We start from the raw sequence: 18536 nt of genomic DNA on the forward strand, positions 1-18536 counted from the left end.
TATGTATGTGTATATGTATGTATACATACACACATACACACACATGTATATGTTTAAATATATAAATATAAAATACAAATATATATATAGTATCTATTTAATGTGCATTCAATAGGTTTATATATTATCTAAGTATATATTAAATTTATTTAATTAAATAAATTTATTTAAATTTATTTAATTAAATAAATTTATTTAAATTTATTAAAATAAATTATTAAACATTAAATATATATTAAAATATATTAAAATATAAATATATATAAATGTGTGTGTGTGTGTATATATATATATATATACACACACACACACACACACACACCACATATTCTTTATCCATTCATCTATTGGTGGACACTTGGGTTATCTCTGTGTCTTGGCTGTTGTAAAAAATACTGCAGTACACATATAGTACATACGTTTTTTCAAATTAATACTTTTGTTTTCTTCAGGTAAATACCTAGTAGTGGAAATATTGGATCATATGGTATTTCAATTTTAATTTTTGAGGAATATCTATACTGTTTCACAAAGTGGCTGACCCATTTACATTCCCACTAACAGTGCACAAGGGTTCCCCTTTCTCCACATCCTCACCAGCACTTATTTTTTGTCCTTTTGATACTCACCATTCTGACTGGTGTGAGGTGTTGCTTATTTGTTTGTTTTTGGTGTGAGGTGGTTTTGATTTGCTTTTCCCTGATGTTGAGTATCTTTTCATGTAGGCTATCTGTATGTCTTTTTTGGAAACAATGTCTCTTCCAGGTCCTCTGCCCATTTTTAAATTGGATTGTTTGTTTTTTTGGTGTTGAGTTGTGTAAGTTCTTTATATAGTTTGCATATTAACGCCTTATCAGGTATATCACCTGCAAATATTTTCTCCCAGTCATTAAGTTGACTGTTTTATGGATGGTTTTCTTTGCTGTGCAAAAGCTTTTTGTTTTGGTGTAGCCCTAATAGTTTATTTTTGCTTTTGTTTCTCTTTTTTTTTTTTTTTAAAGATTTTATTTCTTTATTTGACAGAGATAGAGACAGCCAGCGAGAAAGGGAACACAAGCAGGGGGAGTGGGAGAGGAAGAAGCAGGCTCACAGCAGAGGAGCCTGATGTGGGGCTCGATCCCATAACGCCGGGATCACGCCCTGAGCTGAAGGCAGAAGCCCAACTGCTGTGCCACCCAGGCGCCCCTGCTTTTGTTTCTCTTGCCTCAGGAGGCATAGCCACAAGTATTTTGCTAAGGTTGATTTCCAAGAGGTTACTGGCTCTATCTTTTTCTAGAGTTTTATGATTTCAGGTCTCCTATTTAGGTCTTTGATCCATTTTGAATTTATTTTTGTGTATAGTGCAAGAAAATGGTCCAGTTTCATTCTTTTGCATGTAGCTGTCCAGTTTTCCCCAGCACCATGTATTGAAAAGACTGTCTTTTCCCCATTGTACATTCTTGTCTCCTTTGTTGAAGATTAATTAGTCATATAGATAATGGATTTATTTCTGGTGTGTCTATCCTGTTCCGTTGACTTGTGTGTCTTGTTTTTGTGCCAGTGCCATACTGTTTTGATTACTTTAGCTTTGTAGTATATTTTTAAATCTGGGATTGTGATACCTCCAGTTTTGTTCTTCTTTCTCAAGATTGCTTTGCTTATTCAAGGTCTTTTGTGATTCCATACAAATTTTAGGATTATTTGTTCTAGTTCTGGGAAAAATGCTATTGGTATTTTGGTAGGGATTGCAGTGCCTCTGTAGATAGCTTTAGAATGGACATTTTAATAATATTCTTCCAGTCCATGAGCATGGTGTATCTTTCCCATTTGTTTGTCTCATCTTTATTTCATGAATGTCTTACAGTTTTCAGAATATAGGTCTTTCACCTCCTTGATAAGTTTATTCCTAGGTATTTTATTATTTTTGGTGCAATTGTAAATGGGATTGTTACTTTCATTTCTTTTTCTGCTACTTTGTTATCAGTGCATAGAAATGCAGCAGTTCTCTGAATATTAATTTTGTATCCTGCAAATTTACTGAATTCAGTATCAGTTCTAATAGTTTTTTTGTGGAATCTTTAGGGTTTTCTATATATTGTATCATGTCATCTGCAAATAAGTTTTACTTCTTCCTTAGCAATTTTTTTTTTTTTAAATGTAGGCTTCATGCTTTGCATGGATCCAGTGCGGGGCTTGAACTCTCAACCCTGAGGTCAAGACCTGATCTGACATCAAGAGTCAGACACATAATTGAGTGAGCCACCAGGTACCCCACTTCCTTTCTTTTTCTTGCCTTATTGCTGCAGCTAGGACTTCCAGTACTTTGTTGAATAAAAGTGGTGAGAGTGAACATCCTTGCCTTGTTCCTGATCATAGAGAAAAAGTGTTCAGTTTTATATCATTGAGTATGATGTTAACTGTAGATTTTTCATATATGACTTTTATTATGTTGAGGTATATTCCCTCTAAACTCACTTTGTTGAGTGTTTTTATTATGAATGGATGTTGTCAGTTGCTTTTTCTGCATCTACGAAATGATCATATGGTTTTTATCCTGCCTCTTGTTGGTATGATGTATCACATTGATTGATTTGTGAATATTGAACCATGCTTGAATCCCTGGAATAAATCCCACTTGATTGTGGTGAATGATTTTTTAAATGTATTGTTGGATTGGGTTTGCTAGTTTTTGTTGAGGGTTTTTTGCCTCTATGCTCAGCAGAGATATCAGCTTATTGTTGCTGTTGTTGTGTTTTTTTTCTTCCCCAGTGTTTTTGTCTCATTTTGGTATCAGGGTAATGCTGGTCTTGTAGAATGAATTTGGAAGCTTTTCTCCATTTTATATCTTTTTGGAATAGTTTGAGAAAAATAGATATTAACTGTTCTTTAAATGTTTGGTAGAATTCACCTGTGAAGCCATCAGGTCCTGGACTTTTGTCTGTTGGTAGTTTTCCATTATCCATTCAGTTTTATTACTAGAAATCAGTCTGTTCAAATTTCTATTTCTTCCTGTTTCAGTTTTGGAAGAGTGTATGTTTCTAGGATAGCCATTCTTTTTCTTTTTCTTTTTTTAGGTTTTATTTATTCATTTGACAGAGAGACAGCCAGTGAGAGAGGGAACACAAGCAGGGGGAGTGGGAGAGGAAGAAGCAGGCTTCCAGCAGAGGAGCCTGACGTGGGGCTCGATCCCATAACGCCAGGATCACGCCCTGAGCCGAAGGGAGGCGCTTAATGACTGAGCCACCCAGGCGCCCCTATAGGATAGCCATTCTTGATCAGCATCAGGACTAAAGCCATGTGACCCCCGAGAGGGCTGAATTACTGTTCTCTGGTTTAGCTGGCACAGAGGACATGCAACTGGTATTGCTTCTGCTTGTGACCTTCGTAACCTTACTCTTCCTCCCCGACCAGGAGGGAAATCTCAGTCTTTTTAGAGAACGATGAGAGCCTGTTCCTCTCCTTTCTTATCAGCTGTATGTTACTCGCTGTTAGTGGTGAGGAGCTGTAATGACTTTCTCTCTCTTTTTTTTTAAGATTTTATTTATTTATTAGAGAGAGATAGAGCACAAGCAGGGGGAGTGGCAGAGGGAGAAGAAGCCGACTCCCCACTGAGCAGGGAGCCTGATGTGGGGCTCAGTCCCAGGACCCTGAGATCATGACCTGAGCCAAAGGCAGGCCTGTAACTGACTAAGCCACTCAGGCGCCTTGACTTTCTTCTTTTTTGGTTAGTAATTTCCTTTTGTTCCCACCAGATATAGGGACCATAAGAGGCATCATGACAGCTTGCTTTCATTTCCATCAACCCTGTGGGTTGCTCTCTGTTGAAGGTGCACACATTTAGGGGAGGAGCATTTGCTCCTAGTCCCACCTTTGAAACTAGAAAAATAGTCTAATCCATTCTGTGAGTTTTGTTCCAGTCTGTTGTAGTTGTATTTTTATTTTTCTAATGGGTGGCTTTTATTTTTAAATTAGTAATATTTATAGTTTTTATAATTGTTAACCATTCTTTTTGAATTCCAGTCTTAAATGAATTGCTTTCCATTAGTCTTTTCATTTTATGGCATGCATTTTTGTTTCTTAATTTCTTTTTGTTCATTACCTTTCATGCCTTCTCATCTTCTGCTTCTGCATGAACTTTCTGGAATTCCTGACACTTTTGTTCTCTAACTTTAAATACTAAGTTAAGAAATCTGTAAACATTCTTTTTTTTTTTTTTAATGTTTTTTAATTACATTATGTTAGTCACCATACAGTACATCCCTGGTTTCTGATGCAAGATTCGATGATTCATTAGTTGCGTATAACACCTAGTGCACCATGCAATATGTGCCCTCCTTACTACCCATCACCAGTCTATCCCATCCCCCCACCCCCCTCCCCTCTGAAGCCCTCAGTTTGTTTTTCAGAGTCCATAGTCTCCCATGCTCCACTCCCCCTTCTGATTACCCCCCTTTCTTTATCCCTTTCTTCTCCTACCGATCTTCCTAGTTCTTATGTTCCATAGATGAGAGAAATCATATGGTAATTGTCTTTCTCTGCTTGATTTATTTCACTTAGCATTATCTCCTCCAGTGCCGTCCATGTTGCAGCAAATGTTGAGAACTCATTCTTTCTGATAGCTGAGTAATATTCCATTGTATATATGGACCACATCTTCTTAATCCAGTCATCTGTTGAAGGGCATCTCGGTTCCTTCCACGATTTAGCTATTGTGGATAATGCTGCTATGAACACTGGGGTGCATATGGCCCTTCTCTTCACTACGTCTGTATCTTTGGGGTAAATACCCAGTAGTGCAATGGCTGGGTCATAGGGTAGCTCCATTTGTAACTTTTTAAGGGACCTCCACACTGTTTTCCAGAGTGGCTACACCAACATGCATTCCCACCAACAATGTAGGAGGGATCCCCTTTCTCCACATCCTCTCCAGCAATTGCTGTTTCCTGCCTTGTTGATTTTTGCCATTCTAACTGGTGTAAGGTGGTATCTCATTGTGGTTTTGATTTGAATTTCCCTGATGGCTAATGATTTTGAACATTTTTTCATGTGTCTGTTAGCCATTTGTATGTCCTCATTGGAAAAGTGTTCATATCTTCTGCCCATTTTTTGATTTGTTTATTTGTTCCTTGCGTATTGAGTTTGAGAAGTTCTTTGTAGATCTTGGATACCTGTCTTTTATCTGTAGCATCATTTGCAAATATATTCTCCCATTCTATGGGCTGCCTCTTAGTTTTTTTGATTGTTTCCTTGGCTGTGCAGCAGCTTTTTGTTTTGATGAAGTCCCACAGGTTCATTTTATCTTTTGTTTCTCTTGCCTTTGGAGATGTGTCATGAAAAAGGTTGCTGTGGCCGATGTCATAGAGGTTGTTGCCTATGTTGTCCTCCAGGATTTTGATGGATTCCTGTCTCACATCGAGATCTTTCGTCCATTTGGAGTTTATTTTTGTGTATGGTGTGAGAGAGTGGTCAAGTTTCATTCTTTTGCATGTAGCTGTCCAATTTTCCCAGCACCATTTATTGAAGAGACTCTCTTTTTTCCACGGGTTGTTTTTTCATGCTTTGTCAAAGATTAGTTGCCCAAAGAGCCTAGTGTCCATTTCTGGGTTCTCTATTCCGTTCCATTGGTCTATATGTCTGTTTTTGTGCCAGTACCATGCTGTCTTTGTCATCACAGCTTTGTAGTACAGCTCGAAATCTGGCATTGTAATGCCCCCAGCTTTGTTTTGCATGTAGCTGTCCAATTTTCCCAGCACCATTTATTGAAGAGACTGTCTTTTTTCCACTGGATGTTTTTTCCTGATTTATCAAAGATTAGTTGCCCAAAGAGCTGAGGTCCATTTCTGGGTTCTCTATTCTGTTCCATTGGTCTATGTGTCTGTTTTTGTGCCAGTACCATGCTGTCTTTGTGATCACAGCTTTGTAGTACAGCTCGAAATCTGGCATTGTGATGCCCCCAGCTTTGTTTTTCCTTTTCAACAGTTCCTTGGCGATGCGGGGCCTTTTCCGGTTCCACACAAATTTAAGGACTATTTGTTCCAGTTCCTTGAAAAATGTCCTTGGTATTTTGATCGGGATAGCATTGAAAGTGTAGATTGCTCTAGCAATAGACATGCTTGGACATTTTAACTATGTTAATTCTTCCGATCCATGAGCATGGAGTATTTTTCCATCTTTTTGTGTCTTCCTCAATGTCTTTCAAGAGTGATTTATAGTTTCTAGAATATAGATCCTTTACGTCTCTGGTTAATTCCAAGGTAACGTATGGTTTTTGGTGCTATTGTAAATGGGATGGATTCCCTAATTTCTCTTTCTTCAGTCTCATTATTCGTGTATAGAAATGCATTGATTTTGTATCCCGCCACATTACTGAATTGCTTTATAACTTCTAATAGTTTGGGAGAGGATTCTTTTGGGTTTTCCATATAGAGTATCATGTCATCTACGAAGAGAGACAGTTTGACTTCTTCTTTGCCGATTTGGATACCTTTTATCCCTTTTTGTTGTCTGATTGCTATTGCAAGAACTTCTAGTATTATGTTGAATAATAATGGCGAGAGTGGGCATCCTTGTCGTGTCCCTGATCTTAAGGGAAAGGCTTCCAGCTTTTCCCCATTGAGAATGATATTTGCTGTAGGCTTTTCATAGATGGCTTTTATGAGATTGAGAAATGAACCCTCTTTTCCTACACTCTGAAGGGTTTTAATCAGAAAAGGATGCTGTATTTTGTCAAATCCTTTTTCTGCATCTATTGAGAGAATCATATGATTTCTGAATTTTTGTTTCTGAATAAAATCTAAGACACTGATAGATTTGCGAATGTTGTACCACCCCTGCATCCCAGGGATGAATCCCACTTGGTCATGATGGATAATCCTTTTAATGTACAGTTGGATTCTATTTGCCAGGATCTTGTTGAGGATTTTGGTGTCCATATTCATTAGGGAAATTGGTCTGTAATTCTCCTTTTTGTTGGGGTCTTTGCCTGGTTTGGGGTTCAAGGTAATATTGGCCTCATAGAAGGAGTTTGGTAGCTTTCCTTCTGTTTCTATTTTTTGAAATAGCTTTAGGAGAATAGGTATTATTTCTTCTTTGAATGTTTGGTAGAATTCCCCAGGAAAACCATCCAGGCCTGGAGTTTTATTTTTTAGAAGGTTGTTTATCACTGACTCAATCTCTTCATAATTAATTGGCCTGTTTAAAAAATCAGTTTCTTCCTGTTTCAGTCTTGGTAGTTTATGGGTTTCCAGGAAGGCCTCCATCTCTTCCAGATTGCTTAATTTATTGGCATAAAGCTGTTGATAAAAGTTTCTTTTTTTTTTTTTTAAAGATTTTATTTATTTATTCAACAGAGATAGAGACAGCCAGTGAGAGAGGGAACACATGCAGGGTGAGTGGGAGAGGAAGAAGCAGGCTCATAGCGGAGGAGCCTGATGTGGGGCTCGATCCCAGAACGCCGGGATCACGCCCTGAGCCGAAGGCAGACGCTTAACCGCTGTGCCACCCAGGCGCCCCTGTTGATAAAAGTTTCTAATAATCCTTCTTCCAATTTCATTGGTGTTGGTTGTGACCTCTCCTTTTTCATTCATAATTTTATTAATTTGGGTCCTTTCTCTATTCTTTTGGATAAGTCTTGCCAGAGGTCTGTCAATGTTATTAATTCTCTCAAAGAACCAGCTTCTAGCTCTGTTGATCTGCTCTACTGTTCTCCTGGTTTCTAATTCGTTGATTTGTGCTCTAATTTTGGTCAACTGCTTCCTCGTGCGTGGATTAGGCCTGTCCCTCTGTTGCTGTTCCAGCTTCTTGAGGTGAGAATATAAAAACTGCATTTTAGATTTTTCTATTCTTTTGAGTGAGGCTTGGATGGCTATGTATTTCCCCTTTAGGACTGCCTTTGCAGTATCCCATAGGTTTTGGACGGTTGTGTTTTCATTCTCGTTGATCTCCATAAATTGTTTAAATTGATTTTTGATTTCCTGGTTTATCGAATCATTCCTGAGCGGGATGGTTCTTAGTCTCCAAGTGTTTGAGTTTCTTCCAAATTTTTCCTTGCGGTTGAGTTCCACTTTCAAAGCGTTGTGGTCTGAGAATATGCAGGGAATAATTTCAGTCTTTTGGTATCGGTTGAGACCTGTTTTGTGTCCCAGAACATGGTCTATTCTTGAGAATGTTCCATGGGCATTAGAATAGAATGAGTATTCTTTGGTTCTGGGGTGTAGTGTTCTATATATATCTATGAGGTCCAACTCGTCGAGTATGGCATTCAAAGCCTTTGATTCTTTGCTTAGTTTTTGCAAGGGTGTTCTGTCTATTTCTGATAGTGGGGTGTGAGGTCCCCTACTATTAATGTATTTTTATCCATATGTCTCTTTATTCTGGTTAAGCGTTGGCTTGTGTATCTTGCTGCTCCCCTGTTGGGGGCATATATATTTATAATTGTCATATCCACTTGTTGGATACATCCTTTAAGAATAATATAGTGCCCTTCTGTGTCTCTAACTATAGTCTTTCGTTTAAAATCCAATTTATCTGATATGAGAATTACTACCCCAGCTTTCTTTTAAGGTCCATTTGCGTGAAAGATGTTACTCCATCCCTTTACTTTCAGTCTGAATGTATCTTTGGGTTCAGTATGAGTCTCCTGTAGACAGCAAATGGATGGGTCATTTCTTTTTATCCAATCTGCAACCCTGTGACGTTTATGGGAGCATTTAAGCCATTCACATTGAGACTGAATACTGAGAGATATGATTTTAATGATGCCATGTTGCCAGTAAAGTCTTTGTTTGTATCGGTTGTGACTTTCTGTTCTGTATCACTCTTGGGGCCTTTTTACCTTTATAGAACCCCCCTTAATATCTCCTGTAGGGCTGGTTTCATGGTTACGAAATTGGTCAATGACTGGCGATTCTGGAAGGTCTTTATTTCTCCATCCATTCTGAATGACAGCCTTGCTGGATAAAAGATTCTTGGCTGCATGTTTTTCTCTGAAAGAGCTTTAAATATGCTCCCCCCACCCTTTCTCTCATTCCAGGTCTGTGTAGACAGGTCTGACGTAATTCTGATACCTTTGCCTTGGTACGTGAGAAATTTCTTTGCCCTGGCCGCTTTCAATACTGTATCCTTGGATCTAATATTTGCGAATTACACTGTGACGTGATGTGGTGTAGGTTTGTCGTGGTTGAGCTTGGGAGGGGTCCTCTCTGCCTCTTGGACACGAATGTTTGTTTCCCTCGCTAGATTAGGGAAGTTTTCAGCTACAGTTTGTTCAAATATCTCTTCTAGACCTCTGTTTTTCTCCACCCCCTCGGGGATGCCGATGATTCTGACATTGGATCGTTTCGTTGAGTCCGTAATCTCCCCTAACCTACATTCGTGGGCGTGGATTATTTTAAGTCCAGCTTCTATTTTCGTTTTTTCTTCTACTAACCCATCCTCTAATTCGCTAATACGTTCCTCTGCCTCATTTACCCTGGCCGTCAGAGCCTCTAGTTTTGACTGCATTTGGCTCATAGAATTTTTAATTTCTGCCAGATTCGCTCTCATTTCCGCCCTTAGAGATTCTATATTCTCATTAACATTTTCGTTAATACTTTTTTCAAGTCTACACATCATCTTGACCATCGTTACTCTGAATTCCATTTCTGATTAATTTGGTTACATCCATATGCATTAGTTCTGTGGCAGAGGCCACAGACTCATTGTCTTTTCTTTGCTGGGCGGGACTTCTCCTTCTCGTCATTCTGATGAGGAGAGGTTGCAGGGTTGTCCAGAGCCCAAATTATTGACTGGGACCCAGGCCGTGCACCCTTGTTTTATAGGGATCTTAGGGGTGTGGGCTTCTTCTTTAAAGATTTTATTTATTTATGTGGCAGAGAGACAGCCAGAGAGAGAGGGAACACAAGCAGGGGAGTGGGAGAGGAAGAAGCAGGCTCCCAGCGGAGGAGCCCGATGAGGGACTCCTTTCCGGATCTCCGGGATCACGCCCTGAGCCAAAGACAGGCGCTTAATGACTGCGCCACCCAGGTGCCCCGGGATGTGGGCTTCTTGATTTTTCAGCCTGCCTTCTGGAGGAGGGGCCTGCCGCGCTGATACTCAGGCAACCCTGTTTGGGTAGAGTCTCTGTGTCCCCTGCGAAGGGGGATGGGGATGGGCACGCTGTGAGCCGGTATTTCTAGGCTTTTGTTCTCTGGAAGCTTTCCCTGGCGGTGTGCTGTGCCTCTTCTGAGAGTCAGAGCAGCAGTGGCCGAATCTCAGCCTCTGTCTCAGAACAGAGGGATTGCGGACCGTTCTCCACTGATATTGTGGCCACTTTAACCCTGTTACTGTTGGTGCTGCTCAACCCTGCAGCGTCCCGGGATGTGCGCCCCACACCCGGTGTCCCAGCCCTCACTTCCAGGGCCATCCCGTCTCTGTCCTTTTGTGTTTCTAGCACCGCCAGCTGCCAGCCGCCCCCCGCGCGCTCCCGGCTCACGGTCTCAGTCTGCTATCTCCCAGGTGCCATCTGGGAGTTCACCCGCTCCCCCGTGCAGGTGGCTACCGCTTCCCGGCGCCCGAACGCGGCGGCTCCCTCCCCCTTCCATTTATCTTCCGATATCTGTGCGCGGTTTCACGGCTCCCGCCTTCGTACCTCAATACTCAGCGCTGGAGATGTTCATTTATAGAGATCCAGATGTATCTTCCTGCGTCTCAGGCTGATTCCATGGATGTTCAGGCTGGTCTGGTACCTATCCAACTCGACTCAGGGGACCAGCTGAAAAAGGGGTCCCCTACTCCTCCACCATCTTAACCCCCTGTAAACATTCTTTAATCATAACCTTTTCTTCTTCCACATTCCTTGGTCTTTTATTGCAGCTCTACAGGGAACCTCAGTTGATAGATACCTCCATTAATCCATCATTCTGTGCTTGATTTCTTTTTTTTCCCCCCAATCTACTTAGGATTTATGGCCATTCATTTCACTCACTTTTTTTTTTTAAATTTTATATTTTAGAGATAGGGAGAGAGTGAGAGAGAGAGAGAGAGGGTGCGCACTAGTGGGGTAGAGGAGAAACAGAGGGGGAGGGAGAACAGGGAGCCCAGGGGATTACAACTTGAGCCAAAGCGAAATGCCCAACCGACTGAGCCACCCTGGCACCCGTCACTCACTTTTGCTGATACCCTAATCCAGTGGTTTTCAGACTGTGGTCCAGGGATTTCTGGGGGTTGATGGTTAAAACCCTGGTAGCAGATTAGGTTACATGTGAGGAGTTTGTGGATTGAGAATAGATATCTGGCTCAGCCCTGAAATCGTAGAGAAGAATAATAGTGTGTTTTGTTTTGTTTTTTTGTAGAAGAATAATGTTTAAAGGCTGGCAGGAAGAGGGAAGCTAGTGATGGAGACTGGGTGAATAATCAGAGAAGGAGGATGATTGCAGAAATAGGAGGGACTGCTCAGAGATCAGGTGAAATTGTGGGAGTGGAATTTGGCTGGTAGGTCTTGACTGACCACTGCCAGAGCACTTGGAGTTGGGCAGGGGACATGAGTCAGATTTGTGATTAGAGGAGTGAGTGAGTGGTACCCAGTGCAGTCTGCAAGTGTAGGCTGTACAGAGGAGGAGAGAATATAGGGTAGTTGTTAGAATCCTCAAACCTCTGCTCGTTTTACCTGCAGCTTCCCCGGCATCTAAGAGCCAGGCCATTAAGTTGCAGAACAGTAGTGGGCCTCCTGCCTGGCTTGGAGGTTCAGGTTGGGCTTGCCTGCAGCTGTGAAGTCCATTTCATCTTGCTGTGGCTCTCACTTACCCTATATGCTCTACTCCATTTACGGTGTCATCCTCCCGTGTGAATTCTGTCTCCACGTGTAAGTCTTACTTGAGGAACTTGGCTTCTATTTTACTGAGAAACTAGAAACCATCAAAAGAGCATGTTATTGTGCTTTTACCACACATCTGCTTACCTACCTGCAATGCAGCTCAAATATTCTGTCCTCTTCTGCTTCTCCTCCTCCTTCTGACTAGGGGTACGTTTATTTCTAGCTCCTCACCTTGAACACATTGCTTTAGCACTTCTCCTTTTTCTTTCTTGCATCAATAATTTTTCTCTCTACCTGATTGTTATTGCAACTACGTGTAACTTTTCTCATCTTAAAAAAAAAAAACCCTCTTCACGGTTCCCATCACATTTCTTTTGCTTCCCTTTACCATAAAATTCCTAATAAGAACTGTGTACATATTATTTTCAGTTCTTCTTCTCTCTTAATTTACTTCAGTCAGGGTTTTACGTTCACCGCTTCAGAAAAACAGCTCTTGTCAAGGTCACTGATGACCTCCATGTTGCTAAATCCAGTTGTCAGTTCTCAGTGCTCATTTTACTTGGCCTGTCAGCAGCATTTGACACGGCTGATAATTCCCTTTTCCTACATGAACTTTCTTCATTTGGCTTTTGGGACATCACAGTCTCTTGTTTGCCTCCTACCTGCTCTCTGCTGCTTCTCAGCTCTTCCTGATTCCTTCTGTCAGGTTGACTTCTAAATATTTGAGAGCTCCGGGGCTTGGTTCTCAGACTTCTCTGGCTGAACTCACTTCCTAGGATGGAAATCTCATCTGGTCTCAGGGCTTTAAATATCTATCTGCTTATGTCCCCCTGCTCCTCACCTTAAAAAAAAAATTCTAGCCAGGCTCCTTTCCTTGGACTGTACAGATTTTTATATCCAACAGCTCGTCCACCCTCTCCACCTGAGTGTTGTATTTCACATTCAACAGTGTAAACTGTACTTTTTATTTCCAATGAGAAATAACTTTACTCATAATCTTTCCTGACTCAGGAAATGGCCACTCTCTCTTTCCAGTTTCTTAGGCCAAGACTTATCCCTGCAAGTCCTGTCAAGTCTGTTTTCAAAATGTACCCAGAACTTGATAATTTTTGATATTTCTACTACACAGGTCTCAGTCACCTCTCTTCTGGATGATTGCAGGACACTCCTAACTGGTCTGCTGCTTTAGACCTGGTACCTTCTAAGTTACTTTCCACATTGTACCTAGAGTGAGCCTTTTGCCTTCTGTCAGATCCTGTCACCCTTCTGCTCAGAGTCCCACCGTGGATTCCTGTCTCACCCAGGGTAAAAACCAACTCTTCACTGTTTGTGAGAACTGACACTTAGTATAAACTCCTGTGTGACCTCACTTCTTACTTCTTTCTTGCTGTTTGAACACACCGGGGCTTTTCCTTTCTCGGACCCTTGTTGTGACTGTTCTCTATGCCTTGAGTACCCTCCCTCCAGATTTCTGCATGTCTTGCTCTCTTCTTCTCCCACAAGTCCTTCCTCAGCTGTCACCTTATTAGTGAGGCATGCCCCCTCACCTCTGTTTGCACTCCCTATTCCCCTAATCCTACACTAATTGTCATTTGCCCCGTTGACTATTTATTGGTTATCAGTTTTCTTAGTGGAATGTAAGCTCAGTGAGGGCAAGGAGCTTTGTTTTGTTCACCTCTGTGTTCTCAGTTCTGAAAAGAGTGCCTGGTGTAGTGTTAGCTCATGACAAGTAATTGGTGAATGAATTGAATTTCAGGTAGCTTCTGTAATAAATATTAATTGCCTTGGTCATTCGATTCCTCTGACTTCAACCTCATAAGTCACAGAATTTCTGCCCAGTTACTCTTCTTTCCAGCACTCTTGCAGCCCTTCTCAGACTTAACCATTCCATTATAAACAATCTCCCCGACCCTTAACATCTACTTAGAAGACCCCCTCTATTTACATTTCTTCACCAATAGCTGGTTTCCTTTTTGACCCATTTTCCCTACTCCAGGATTTTGGGAGGAAGTAGTGATGGTGTTAACATTCTCTTATCCATCTGGAGTTCTTTTTTTTTTTTAAATTAAAAAATGTTTATAATTTTATTTTGTTATATTAGTCACCATACAGTACATCCCCAGTTTTTGATGCAATGTTCCATGATTCATTATTTGCGTATAACACCCAGTGCACCATGCAATATGTGCCCTTCTTAATACCCATCACCGGCCTATCCCAATCCCCCATCCCCTCCCCTCTGAAGCTCTCAGTTTGTTTCCCAGGGTCCACAGTCTCTCATGTTTCATTCCCCCTTCTGTTTATCCCCCCCTTCATTCTTCCCTTCCTTCTCCTACCAATCTTCCTATTTCTTATGTTCCATAAATGAGTGAAACCATATGATTATTGTCTTTCTCTGCTTGACTTATTTCACTTAGCATAATCTCCTCCAGTCCCGTCCGTGTTGCTGCAAATGTTGTGTAATCGTTTTTTCTGATGGCTGAGTAATATTCCATCGTATATATGGATCACATCTTCTTAATCCAGTCATCTGTTGAAGGGCATCTCAGCTCCTTCCACGATTTAGCTATTGTGGGCAATGCTGCTATGAACATTGGGGTGCATATGGCCCTTCTCTTCACTACGTCTGTATCTTTGGGGTAAATACCCAGTAGTGCAATTGCTGGATCATAGGGTAGCTCAATTTTTAACTTTTTAAGGGAACTCCACACTGTTTTCCAAAGTGGCTGTACCAACTTGCATTCCCACCAACAGTGTGAGAGGGATCCCCTTTCTCCACATCCTTTCCACCATTTGTTGTTTCCTTCCTTGTCAATTTTTGCCATTCTAACTGGTGTAAGGTGGTATCTCAAGGTGGTTTTGGTTTGAATTTCCCTGATGGCTAATGATTTTGAACATTTTTTCATGTGTCTGTTAGCCATTTGTATGTCTTCATTGGAAAAGTGTTCATATCTTCTGCCCATTTTTTGATTTGAATATTTGTTTCACGTGTATTGAGTTTGAGAAGTTCTTTGTAGATCTTGGATACTAGTCTTTTATCTGTAGGGTCATTTGCAAATATCTTCTCCCATTCCGTGGGCTGCCTCTTAGTTTTTTTTGACTGTTTCCTTGGCTTTGCAGAAGCTTTTTATCTTGATGAAGTCCCACAAGTTCATTTTATCTTTTGTTTCTCTTGCCTTTGGAGATGTGTCATGAAAAAGGTTGGTGTGGCTGATGTCGTAGAGGTTGCTGCCTATGCTCTCCTCTAGGATTTTGATGGATTCCTGTCTCACATCGAGGTCTTTCATCCATTTGGAGTTTATTTTTGTATATGGTGTGAGAGAGTGGTCAAGTTTTATTCTTTTGCATGTAGCTGTCCAATTTTCCTAGCACCATTTATTGAAGAGACTGTCTTTTTTCCACGGGATGTTTTGTCGTGCTTTGTCAAAGATTAATTGCCCAAACAGCCTAGTGTCCATTTCTGGGTTCTCTATTCTGTTCCATTGGTCTATGTGTCTGTTTTTGTGCCAGTACCATGCTGTCTTTGTGATCACAGCTTTGTAGTATAGCTTGAAATCCGGCAACATGATGCCCCCAGCTTTATTTTTCCTTCTCAACAATTCCTTGGCGATTCGGGGCCTTTTCTGGTTCCACACAAATTTAAGGGTTGTTTGTTCCAGTTCTTTGAAAAATGTCATTGGTATTTTGATTGGGATGGCATTGAAGGTGTAGATTGCTCTGGGTAGCATAGACATTTTAACTATGTTAATTCTTCTGATCCATGAACATGGAATATTTTTCCATCTTTGTGTGTCTTCTTCAATGTCTTTCAAGAGTGATTTGTCGTTTCTAGAATATAGATCCTTTACGTCTCTGGTTAAGTTAATTCCAAGACAACGTATGATTTTTCGTGCTATTGTAAATGGAATGGGTTCCCTAATTTCTGTTTCTTCAGTCTCATTGTTCGTGTATAGAAATTCAACTGATTTCTGAGCATTGATTTTGTATCCTGCCACGTTACTGAATTGCTCTATAAGTTCTAGTAGTTTGGGGGTGGAGTCTTTTGGGTTTTCTATATAGAGTATCATGTCATCTGCGAAGAGCTACAGTTTGACTTCTTCCTTGTCAATTTGGATACCTTTTATCCCTTTTTGTTGTCTGATTGCTGTTGCAAGGACTTCTAGTACTATGTTGAATAATAATGGCGAGAGTGGGCATCCTTTTCGTGTCCCTGATCTTAAGGGAGAGGCTTTCAGCTTTTCCCCATTGAGAATGATATTTGCTGTAGGCTTTTCATAGATGGTTTTTATGAGATTGAGGAATGTGCCCTCTATCCCTACACTCTGAAGGGTTTTAATCAGGAAAGGATGCTGTATTTTGTCAAATGCTTTTTCTGCATCAATCGAGAGGATCGTATGGTTCTTGACTCTTTTCTTGTTGATATGATCTATCACACTGATCGATTTGCGACTGTTGAACCACCCTTGCATCCCAGGGATGAATCCCACTTGGTCATGATGGATAATCCTTTTAATGTACTGTTGGATCCTATTGGCTAGGATCTTGTTGAGAATTTTGGCATTCATATTCATCAGGGAAATCGGTCTGTAATTCTCCTTTTTGATGGGGTCTTTGCCTGGTTTGGAGATCAAGGTAATACTGGCCTCATAGAATGAGTTTGATAATTTTCCTTCTGTTTCTATTTTTTGAAACAGCTTCAGGAGAATAGGTATTATTTCTTCTTTGAATGTTTCGTAGAATTCCCCGGGGAATCCGTCAGGCTCTGGACTCTTGTTTTTGGAGAGGTTTTTGATCACTGCTTCAATCTCTTCATAATTAATTGGTCTGTTTAAATAATCAGTTTCTTCCTGTTTCAGTCTTGGTAGTTTATAGGTTTCCAGGAAGGCATCCATCTCTTCCAGGTTGTTTAATTTATTGGCATAAAGCTGTTGATAAAAGTTCCTAATGATCCTTCCTATTTCATTGGTGTTGGTTGTGACCTCTCCTTTTTCATTCATAATTTTATTAATTTGGGTCCTTTCTCTACTCTTTTGAATAAGTCTGGCCAGTGGCTTATCGATCTTATTTATTCTTTCAAAGAACCAGCTTCTATTTCTGTTGATCTGCTCTACTGTGCTCCTGGTTTCTAAATCATTGATCTCTAATCTTGATCATCTGCCTTCTCGTGCGTGGGTTGGGCCTGTTCTTCTGTTCCAGCTCTAGTTTCTTGAGAATATAAAAACTGCCTTTTAGGTTTTTCTGTTCTTTTGAGTGAGACTTGGGCTACATATTTTCCCCTTAGGACTGCCTTTGCAGTGTCCCGTACGTTTTGGACCGATGTGTTTTCATTCTCATTGGTCTCCAAAAATTGTTTAAACTGATTTTTAATTTCCTGGTTTACCCAATTGTTCTTGAGCGGAATGGTTCTTAGTTTCCAAGTGTTTGAGTGTCTTCCAAATTTTTCCTTGTGATTGAGTTCCAGTTTCAAAGTGTTGTGTTCTGAGAATATGCAGGGAATAATCTCAGTCTTTTGTTATCAGTTGAGACCTGTTTTGTGACCCAGTATATGGTCTATTCTGGAGAAAGTTCCATGTGCATTCGAAAAGAATGAGTATTCTGGTGTTCTGGGGTGTAGTGTTCTGTATACATCTGTATATACTCATCGAGTATGGCATTCAAAGGTCTTGTTTCTATGTTGGTTTTCTGCACCAGTGCTCTGTCTATTGCTGATAGTGGAGTGTTGAGGTCCCCTACTATTAACGTATTTTTATCTATATGTCTCTTTATTCTGGTTAAGAGTTGGCTTGTGTATCTAGCTGCTCCCCTGTTTGGGGGCATAGATATTTACAATTGTCATATCCACTTGTTGGATACATCCTTTAAGAATAATACAGTGTCCTTCTGTATCTCTAACAACAGTCTTTAGTTTACAATCCAATCTGTCTGATATGAGAATTGATACCCTGGTTTTCTTTTGAGGTCCATGGGCATGAAAAATGATTTTCCATCCCTTCACTTTCAGTCTGGGTGTATCTTTAGGTTCAAAATGAGTCTCTTGTGGATGGCAAATGGGTGGGTCATATCTTTTTATCCAGTCTGCAACTCTGTGGTGTTTTATGGGAGCATTTAGGCCATTCACATTGAGAGTGATTATTGAGAGATATGATTTTAATGATGTCATGTTGCCTGTGAAGTCTTTGTTTCTGTAGATGGTAAATTTCTGTTCTGTATCACTCTTGGGGCCTTTTTATTTTTATAGAACCCCTCCTTAATATCTCACGTAGGGCTGGTTTGGTGGTTACAAATTCCTTCAGTTTCTGCCGATCCTGGAAGGTCTTTATCTCTCCATCAATTCTGAATGACAGCTTTGCTGGATAAAGGATCCTTGGCTGCGTGTTCTTCTCAGATAGAGCTTTGAAAATACCCTGCCAACCCTTCCTGGCCTGCCAGGTCTCTGTAGACAGGTCTGACATTATTCTGATATTTTTCCCTCTGTACGTAAGGATTTTCTTCCCCCTGGCTGCTTTCAATACTGTATCCTTGGATCTAATATTTGCGAATTGCTCTATGACGTGATGCGGTGTAAGTTTGATGTGATTGACCTTGGGAGGGGTCCTCTCTGCCTCTTGGACACGAATGCTTGTTTCCTTTGCCAGATTAGGGAAGTTCTCAGCTACAATTTGTTCAAATATCTCTTCTAGACCTCTCTCTTTCTCCACCCCCTCGGGGATGCCAATAATTCTGACATTGGAATGTTTCATCGAGTCAGTAATCTCCTGTAATCTAC

The 18536-nt window shown here is 40.7% G+C and overlaps 1 protein-coding gene across 5 annotated transcripts in view; it reads left to right on the top strand.

Moving 5' to 3' along the window:
- The window catches only part of LMBR1 (limb development membrane protein 1), a 220603-nt gene that overhangs the window by 23923 nt on the left and 178144 nt on the right, over window positions 1–18536 (top strand). Inside the window, exon 2 of one of the 5 annotated variants that reach the window (XR_015723766.1) lies at window positions 2141–2245. The exons of the other annotated variants lie outside the window; for them this stretch is intronic. The gene's annotated coding sequence lies outside the window, so the exon portion shown is untranslated. The remainder of the gene's footprint in view (window positions 1–2140; window positions 2246–18536) is intronic. 5 annotated transcript variants of the gene reach the window in all.

The sequence above is a fragment of the Ursus americanus genome, chromosome 3, assembly GCF_024610735.1.
Source record: "Ursus americanus isolate L20-20 chromosome 3, mUrsAme1.1.p, whole genome shotgun sequence".
In the NCBI taxonomy this organism is placed as follows: Eukaryota; Metazoa; Chordata; class Mammalia; order Carnivora; family Ursidae; genus Ursus; species Ursus americanus.